Source organism: Aethalodelphis obliquidens, unplaced genomic scaffold (genome assembly GCF_003676395.1).
Source record: "Aethalodelphis obliquidens isolate GAN/ISIS:26980383/991018 unplaced genomic scaffold, ASM367639v1 scaffold56, whole genome shotgun sequence".
In the NCBI taxonomy this organism is placed as follows: domain Eukaryota; kingdom Metazoa; phylum Chordata; class Mammalia; order Artiodactyla; family Delphinidae; genus Aethalodelphis; species Aethalodelphis obliquidens.
The window spans coordinates 9,532,552-9,542,606 of record NW_020838000.1 but is presented as its reverse complement, the minus strand read 5'-3'; positions in this window follow the sequence as shown (position 1 = coordinate 9,542,606).

The following is a 10,055-nucleotide window of genomic DNA, read 5'->3' as shown; positions in this document are numbered from 1 at the left end:
CACCAAAAAAAAAAAAAAAAAAAAAAAACCCACAGCGGGTGGGAAGAAATATACTGGGAAGGATTGGGAGGAAGCACCTGAAAGGGGTGCAGCATACAAGTGAAGGAACGTGAGCTCCCACCAGAATCGGCGCGGTGTGTTTCCCATGCCAGGAGGCCCTCTCAAAGCCGAGCACGGGCCCATCCGTGCCTCCTGTTGAGGTCCAGAGAGGAGTGCACAATGCTCATCAATCATCTGACATGAGTGATGCCATCTGTGCTCTGAGATTTTGTGTGGGGACCCCCTCCCCAACTCATCACAAGTGGATGACAGCCAGGATGCTCAGGAGCCCCCTGGAATACAGAGTGGGGTGTGGATACCTAGTAGAGGGTGGTGGTGGTAATGGGGGCTTGAAGACAAAGCTCCTGCCTGTACCAGCTGGGTCCAAAGCAGGCCAGCCGGCCGTCTCCCAGCATGCCTCTATTCCCCAGGAAGTCACCTGGCCTGGTGCACGGATGCAGGACATTTAATCCGCACTTTGCTATAAGGACACCCAAATCTATGTTATGCATTTTGTCTTAAAAATTATTTTTTGTCCCCAAATTTTAATTTGACCCAAGATAATTAAAAACATATTTTCACATAAAAGCCTGTATAGGGATGCTCTTAACAATATTATTCGTAAGTCCAAAGTGGCGGCAACCCAGATGTCCATCAACTAATGAATGGATAAACAAAATGTGATAATTCTCCATACAATGGAATCTAATTCATCCATGAAAAGGAATGAAGTACTGATTCACGCTACAGCATGGATGAACCTTGAAAACATTATGCTAAGTGAAGGAGCCAGACAGAAGACCACATCTTGTATAATTTCATTTGTAAGAAATGTCCAGGAAAGGCAAATCCATAGAGACAAAAAGTAGATTAGTGGTGGCCAGGAGCTGGGGGGAGAGGGGAAGTACTGAGTGACTGCTCATGGGAATGGGCTTGCTTTTTGGGGTGATAAAAATATTCTGAAATTCGTCGTGACGGTGGCTTGACTTGTGAATATACTAAAAACCACTTTAAGAGATTGTGATACATTATATCTCAATAAAAAATTAATTTGTAATCATATTTAGTACTGATTTCATGTAAAAATATTTATACTACATAAATTTGCTCCCTGTGGATCTGAGATTGAAAGAAGAAAGTTTTAAACAAAAAGCAGTCTTGATAGTTAGCAAATTGTATCAATCTAAAAAAAGCAAAAAGTGAATCCTTCAAAGGAAGTGAGCTATTCGGGATGAAATAATTGCATTTTGGAGAAGCCCGTTTCAGTAGTTCCCAAATGTAGCAGAGCACACTGATCATATTGTTCTTCATTTTCTGGAAAAATGTTATTTTTTCAGATCATAATGTAGTACAGACAAAATTTAGGAAACAGACTAGGTGCTATCCTTAATCAGCAATCGTGTTTCTGATATTGACCAGGCTCACAATTTTTAAAAAGTCACAAAATATTATTCTTATAAAAAAGTTTTGATGAAATGTAATGTATTTTTAAAAGGAAAATAAATGATTTTGATTTGTTCATTCTTAACATAAAAATGATTAATTTTTGGTTTTATTCTAAGACTAGTAAGACATGCAAGTCAGATTTTGATCATTGGCTCAATTAATTGATCTGTGTGGTCTATTTTTGCTGTCTTCACAGATCTGAGTGTGCATTCTATCTCATGAACTCTAATTACTATCCTGTCAATAAATCACACCTTCAAAGTGCTCTGTGGTTAAGCAGGTTTGGGAGAACGCTGCCGTGGCATAGTTCTCTGTACACCTTTACACTAGAAAGTTAGATTTAAGAATATGTTAGCTGATGCTACAGGAATGAACGATCCCCAAATCTCAATGCTGATTTTAAAAAGTTGATTTTGAGCTCACGTTCCATAGCTAAGGTGAGTCCGTGGGAGCCTCAGCTCACCACAGTTTGACTGCGATTAGTCTCCACATTCACGTCCACGATTTCCTTGGAAGGCGTTACAGTGTCCTGCATGGGCAGTTAAAGGCGCTGCCCAGAAAAACGCGTGTCTTCCACTCACATTTCATTGACCAAAGCCAACTACATGACCACACCTCATTTCATAGGGGGCAGGGACCTGCAATCCTAGTGTGTGCCTGGAAGGAAGAGAACTTGACTATCGAGCAACCCTAATATCCACCCTCTACCAGCCACAGTCCAATAGAAGGATAAGGTACACCCCAAATGTAATTTCCTGTTTACTAAACAACATTAAAAAAAGGAAAAAAAGCAGGTGAAATTACTTTTAACAATGTATTTTATTTAAACCAATTCATCTAAAATATTATCATTTCAACATGTAACCATAAGAAATTATTGAGACATTTTATTCCTTTTTGGACCTACGTCTTTGAAGTCAGGTGTGTATTTTACACTTACAGCCTTTCTCAACTTGTACCAGCCCTATTCCAAGTGTTCAATAGCCACACGTGGCTAATGGCTACCATATCAACAGAGTATCTGTAGTGTTTATGGCTTGGGAACATAGCCTTAAACACCACCACAAGCGTGGAATTTCCTTGAAGAGACTTGTTTTAATTTTTTAAAAATTAACATGTACCTTTTAGTATAAAAATCATGTGTTAATGAATTATTATTGCATGAAAATTGCTCCGGCAGGATGGGCCGTGTTAAGCCCATTGCTCTGCTTCTTGCCAGCATGTCAGCTTCAACCCCAGAAGGACCAGACCAGGACCTGGAGATTTCTGTTCCAGTTTTAGGGAATACTAATTCGTTGGAGGGCCTTGAGTAAGTCATGTGGACTGACCGAGCTCAGTTTCCTCATCTGTAAGCTGGTATGCTTAGGTGAGATCATCTCGAAAGCACTTTTTAAAATCTCAATGTCTAAGATTCTAGTTAGGATAACATGGGTTATCATGACAAGGGCTGGATTTTTTTTTAAAGAGAAATCAGCCTTTTGTAGTGCTTGTAGAGTAACCTGTTTGGGGCCACTTAAAAAAATTATTTTATTGATGTGTAGTTGATTGACAATGTGTTTATTTCTGCTGTACAGGAAAGAGATTCAGCTATACATATATATACACATTCTTTTTCATATTCTTCTCCATTATGGTTTATTACAGGATACTGAATATAGTTCCCTGTGCCATACAGTAGGACCTTCTTGTTTATCCTGGGGCCACTTTTTCCAAGGAGGAAATGGCTGTGTTCTACCCCCACTGGTTAGCCGTCTAAACTTTATCATCATTGAGCGGCCCTTGGCAAGAGAGGGTCCTGCAGTCCCCCAGGCTGTGTGGCACAGGCAGCTTCTGAGAGTTGCTTTAGGTTTAGGGATTTGAAATCAAGACCTTGTTGGCAGTGGGTACCCATAAAGAATTCCCTCTTCCAGCATTGCCACTGGAGTCCCACTGGGCATTTCAACTCAAGACAGGGAAAAAGTTCAGTGTCCATAACTGATTAATGATCCATAGGGTGTTTGCAGGCCCGAGTACTTATTTGAACAGTAAAGGGGAGGAGAGTGAAACCTTCCTGCTTCGCCTGCAGGCAGTGAACTAGTCTGATTGAGGACAAAGGGGCCTGTACTTCCCAGGGGCTCTTGCCTGTGCTGGCTTCAGGTACACTGTGGACAGATCTCAGTGCAGGGAGATAATGCTGGGAAGGGCCTTGGGCACAGACTTTGCACATCCTCCCGTTGCCGCCCAAGGTGGTCTTCAGCCCCTTGCCTTTACTCCTACAAATTTTGAGAGCAGCAATGGAAACAAAAGCGTCTTCCTGTGGTCTGCTCTGAATTCACTCACAAAGCAAATTTTAGTTCCTGTATTCTAAATCTCATCTCAGACAAGGCACCGGGATTAATTAGCAGAATTCACTTACTGTCACACGTGCACTTGGGAATAAAGAATTTAGAACCAGGTGACTAGTGAGTACAATTCATTACTAGCGTGCCAGGAAAAATCATTTATTTAGAAATATTAATAACGGTTCTTTATCATATGTAATTGAATACATACGGTATTTTCTAGTTTCTTCAAGTCCATGTAAAAATATACATTGTTTTTATGAGAATCTCCGATTTAAACTGTTGGGCCCCCTTCCGCTCAAGGAGGTAAGAAATTAGGAACTGAAAACTGCCTGCTTAATAGGAATATTTAGACTCCAAAATTTGGGCCAAGATATTGATTTCTGACGCTTTATGCAGAAGCTAACCTTCAACATTTTTCTTACCCCTTTGTGTTTCCCCTTAAGAAACGGCCCTCATGTTTTAAAAAATATGATAAAGGACAAAAGAGCCTGCCGCTTAGCTTTCCTTCCAACTGAGACATCTTATCAGTAAATTCCTGCATTCCTGGATCCATTTCCAGCGGGCAGGACAAAATGAGAGTTCATGTGAGTTCAGGTGAGGTGAAGTGAGGCTGTTTACTTGAAAAAAATACCCGTGTTTTGGTGCTGTTACAGCTGGATATTTCTGGCTCTCTCTGCCAAGCAGTACTGTTGAGTGGGCTGGTGCTGGGCTGAGCATCTGTGAGTTGACCTGTTCTCATTCTCGTTCCATCCCCCGTGGACAACCTTATGAGGGGGATACGTCAGGGCCTCCTTCAATGGAAGCAGGGTTGAAATCATTGAGGGTGACTTCCAGTCTTCTGCAGGCCTGGCCCCTCTTGATTCGAGTGCCTACCCAGACCGTCGTGGGCTCCTGACCCCCTCCTGCCTTTCCTGTCTGTCGCACCCCTGGTTTCGGCTGCCTGCCGCCTCTCACACCTGTGGCTGTCCCGAACACGCTGTGCACTTTCTCACGCCCACGCCGTCACTCTTGATGTCCTCTCTCACTGAGATCATCTTCCACTCCGTCTTCGCTTGCTTGCTAGATGACTGTCTCCTTGTCCCTCAAGACCCCACGTGAGTTTCTCTCCCTTTGTGAAGTTCTTCTAAAATCCCCTACCTCCCATCCCTACCAGAGGTAACTGTCACCTCTCCTGTGTTTTCAGAGCAGACTCAGCATCTTTCTCTCCCTAGTATAGCATTTATCACCTGGTTTTGATGAGGGAGCGGGTGCTGGGGGGCGTTCAGGACACGCTACCCCCAAATATGGCAACTTGGTGTATCAAATATTTAAAGCTGAAGGACTCTGAGAAATGGCAAATGCAAGAACTCTTTGACCTTCCCCTGAAGGAGGTCATAAGCCCCGCATGTGAGAGGTGTCCTCCCTATACCTGGAAGAAGGGAGAATCCTTATCTCCAAGACACAGGGACTCCAAGAGGAATCTGAAAGAACAGGTCTTACTAAGTTTCCCTCAGTTTACAACTTAGCACAATACTGGCTCTAATTTCTTTTTTTTTAAGTTGGACAAAACAACAACCAACTCTAAACTACATAGAGTTGAGAAAGCCTAACTACGGCTCGTTCATTTTCTCAGGAACACGTATTGAGTTCCTCTGAGGGTTGAGGTTATGCTAGTGCGCGACCGGGTGTGGTGGAAAGAACAGATACGAGTCGAAATCATGAATCTGATTTTAACTTTAAGCCTCAGTTACCCTTTCTGCAGAAGAGGGGTAACAGTTCCTATGCATAAGATTGTTGAGAAGATTAAATGAGACAATGCCTGTAAAATATTTGCCGTGCATGACACATTGCAGACACGACGTAACTGTCTGTACCCGCCTTTAGCTAGGTGTTGGTGGTTTCACGTATGTTTTAGGTCAGGTTCCGGGAAGTGAGCCTGAAATGGGAATTCTCAGGAAAACGACTTATTGAGGGAATGTACTTCAGGACAAACCTAGAAGGGAGGGTGTGAAGCAAGATAAGACAGCGGAAGAAGCCACTCGAAGACGTGGATTCAGCAGCCTTGGCCTGACTCATGGGGGCTCTGGAGTATCCACATCCTCACAGTGTTGTTCCCCACTGAGACAAGGGGGCTGGCCCTTTGCACCTCATATTAGTCAGTTGTTGGCTGTCGGCTGCCCCTGTAGGACTGGGGGAGTCACTTCCAGGGACAAGGGGGATCCTGCCAGCTGAGGTCTATTCTCAGCACAGGGGAGGCGTCTGTGAGCCATTTGCAGTCAACCCTCAGAGAAGCTGGGACATGGGTGCATGGGCCTGGCAGTGGGCATCTGGCGGGGGAGGGCATAGCATTTCCTACCACAGAGCCAAAACAGACACGGATCCCTCCCTACAAAAGACAGCATACTCTAAGGGAGATGAGACGCATGAGTCGTTAGAGAAGGGGTCCTTCCTCCATTTCTAGCTGGAGGGATTTTGTGAAAACAGATTCCATGGAGAAGGAAGCATTTGAGCTAGGCCTTAATAAAGGAGGTGGGAACGTATATGAGGAGATGAAGGAAAGTCATCACTGGTTTCCAATTGGAGGAGCATCATTGCCCAAGACTTGGGAGGAAAACTGGGGTTCTTTCGTTCAGTGTGTCAGATACTTCGCTAGGTGCTGGAGAGACCACGTGAGTATGTGGTGAGCATACTGTTTGACTTGGATTTGGATAACGTGAAAGGGAAGCAAGAGAGATGAGGATGGAAAAGTAAATCCAAAGCAGGTCGGATGGGATGTTTGGGTGCCACCATAAGGATTTTGGAGTTTATTGTGTAGAATTTATTATATAGGAGCCACTGAAAGTTTCTGAGTAACAGTGACATTATCAGAGCTGAGCCAGGCTTATAATCCTTAATGGTGGCTTGCTGTTACAGGGCTGAAAGCCAAACTCCTCATCCAGACTTGCCACGACTTGGCCTGCCCCTGTCTCATCTCCCCCAGTGCCTCCTGAGACATGTGCTCAGCACTGCACAGCCACTCGAGAGAGCCGGGTGGTGTAGGCCCCGCCATTCACATACTGTAGCATCCTGGGCAAGTCCCTTAGCCTCTCTGGGCTCTCATGCTTCTCATTCATCAACTCCTCATTATAGACTAGAATGCCTCTGACAATGACAGGGCCTGAAGAGACCCTTGAGGGGCATGGCCATCAGAGGGTTCCCTGACAGTTTATCTGGGGTCACAGCATACAAGCGAGGTATGACTTAACAGCACATGATAAAGCCGTGCCTTGGAGCACATATTCATCCAAGGGCCAGGCCGTGAGAGGGGAAGGAATCATCAGCCCTGGGAAGGGCAGATTCTGGAAGGCCTTCAGGAGGTGACCTCTGAGCCACGTTAAAGGTAGAGAGGGACCATGCCTTTGGCAGAAGCAGTAGAGGGAAGACATTGGTCCCTGGGAGACTGGGTGAGTGCAAAGACAAGGAGAGTGCTGAGGACCCCAGAGCCTGCCTCAGTCTGCTCCACGGGCAGTCAGGCTGGAAGGGGCCTTGACAAGCGGGCAGAGTGGATGGGCTTCATAAGTCAGCACTAATGGATCAATGCAAGATACTCAGGCAAGAGGAAACACTGTAAATATGGTGCTTAAGGTTTTTGGTCTTTGAACAAATAACTGGGGAAACTTTAACTTTCATTGATTACCCCTAATGTTAACATGTTAACACAGACACAGTACTATTATTAACACCAAGTTAGCACTGGTAAAATATGATTAAATAATCTATAGGCATTATTCAGATTTTTCCAGTTTCCCTACTAATGTTCTTTAAACTGTTCCAGGATCTCACTTTTTTTGCATACAGTAGTTGTGTCTCCATGGTCTCCTCCAAATCTGTGACAGTTGCTCCGTCTTTGTCTTTCATAACCTTGACACTTTGGAAGAGCCCAGCGCCGTTGTCAGTTATTTGGTGGGACAGCCCTCAATTTGGGCTTGTCTGGTGTTTTCTCATGGTTCCAAGTGAGGTTATGGCTTTTTGGCAAGAAAACCAGAAAACCACGGAAGTGATGATGTGCTTTTCTCAGGGCATCCTGTCATCAGGTACATGATGTTGATATGTCTTATTACTGGTGATGTTAATTTTGGTCACATGGCCAAGGTTGATCTGCCAAGCTTCTCCACTGTAAAGTTATTATTAGGAAAAGAAAATGTTTTAAATCATAGTTCATGGGATCTTACTGGGTTCTTACACGTTGAACCTAATTATGTGTTCTTTTTAACAATGGGCTGTTTGTTCATTAATTCAGTTTTTATTTACTGAGGACCTACTGTGTGTCGGGCACCGTGCTGGATCCCACCGTGAACATGACAGACACAGTCCCTGCCTTGTGGAACTTGGTGGGAGGAAACATTAAGCGGAATATTGCCAGAATGGAGTAGAAGCACATAACAAGTGGTTGTACTAGCCTGGGAGGAGGAAAGTGTGGTGGCCAGGTCAGGGGGAGATGGTTATGCTGAGACCTGAGGGGCAGTAAGAATTTTCCAAAAGGGGGTTTAACTCTTTGGATGGAGCCCCCCTCTTTTTCTTTTGAGCTCCCAGTTTTAATTGGATAAATTTATATTATTAGAAGGCAATGAGATTGAGAAGGCAGTATTTTGCAGTATGTGTGGTGATTGATAACAGATAATTTAATTGACAAGTTTTATAATACTCTGTGTCGAAGAAAGGTATTCTGAATGGAGACAATATGTATAAAAATATTTGGGCTGAAATATGTAAATACTTACATTAAAACATTAGAACGAGAGTATCTTCTATGTAGCAGAATTTACTGTGAGTTTACCGGGTACCTCAGTATCTATTGGGAGAATATTTTCTCAATTAAAATTAGTGTGATTTACAGCAAAGGAGCATTGAAGGTGTCAACAGTTTCAAAATTATTAACTACAAGATGCATCTTTAAATAAGATTACAGGTTATTTTATGAAAAGAGTGAGACTACCTTGGAAAATATCAACGGTGGTATTAGAGTCAGCTAAGAAACTCATTAAAGTAGATGAGCATATATCAAGAATAACTGTTCTACTTGGTTATATTTTAAAACTCAAATAATCACTATAAAGAAGTTTAAAATTTTGCTTTAATGAACAAAATATATGATGCATTTATTTGGGAGAAATTATTTTTGAAAATAGTTTTTGAATGAAACTTTTATAGATCTATTAATATAATGAAATCAAATGGTCGCTTTAAAATATTTCACAAAATTACCTAATATGAATTCTTTTGCACTCAAAAACTATAAAGTACGTGATCCCTTTACCCATGGCCCCAGCCAGCAAACCAAGCGCTGGTAGCCTGCGAAAGGATGCAGGCTTCTGTCTCCCTAGAAGGCAGGAAAGAGCTGTGAATCCTCATTTCTGTTCTTATCATCCATCTTCTTCTTGCCACTGGCAACTTATTCATGAGGCCACATAAATTGAACACTTATTTTGTGTCAGAAGCTGCCCTAAGCACTTTACATGGATCAACTCATCTAATTCTTAACAGCAGCCCTATGAAGTAGGTATTGTTATTATCCCCATTTTACAGATAAAGAAACTGAGGCTCAGTTAGGTTAACTTGCCCAACAGTTCATAGTTCATAAGCGGCAAACCCGAGATTGGAGTTGAGGATCTGTGTCATTAACCACCTTCTATATTTCCCTGTCTCATTCTGCTTTGCCTGCCAAATTTCCAGATTTCTAGTAACTGTTACAGTCATTCAAGGATCTTCTCTCACCCTCTTTCTTTTTTTTAACTTTAATTTTTATTTTTTTATTGTAGTTGATATACAATATTACATAAGTTACAGAGGTACAATATAGTGATTAACAATTTTTAAAGGTTGTATCCCATTTATAGTTATTATAAAATATTGGCTCTATTCCCCATGTTGTACAGTATATCCTTGTAGCTTATTTTATACCTCTTAATCCCCTACCCCTGTATTGCTCCTTCCCCCTTCTCTCTCCCCACTGGTAACCAATAGTTTGTTCTTTATATCTGTGAGTCTGCTTCTTTTTGTTATATTCACTAGTTTGTTGTATTTTTTAGATTCCATGTATAAGTGATATCATACAATATTTGTCTTTCTCTGTCTGACTTATTTCACTTAGCATAGTGCCCTCCAAATCCATCCATGTTGCTGCACATGGCAAAACTGCATTCTTCTTTATGGCTGAGTAATAGTCCATTGTGTGTATAAACACCACATCTTCTTTACCCATTCATCTATTGATGGACACTTAGGTTG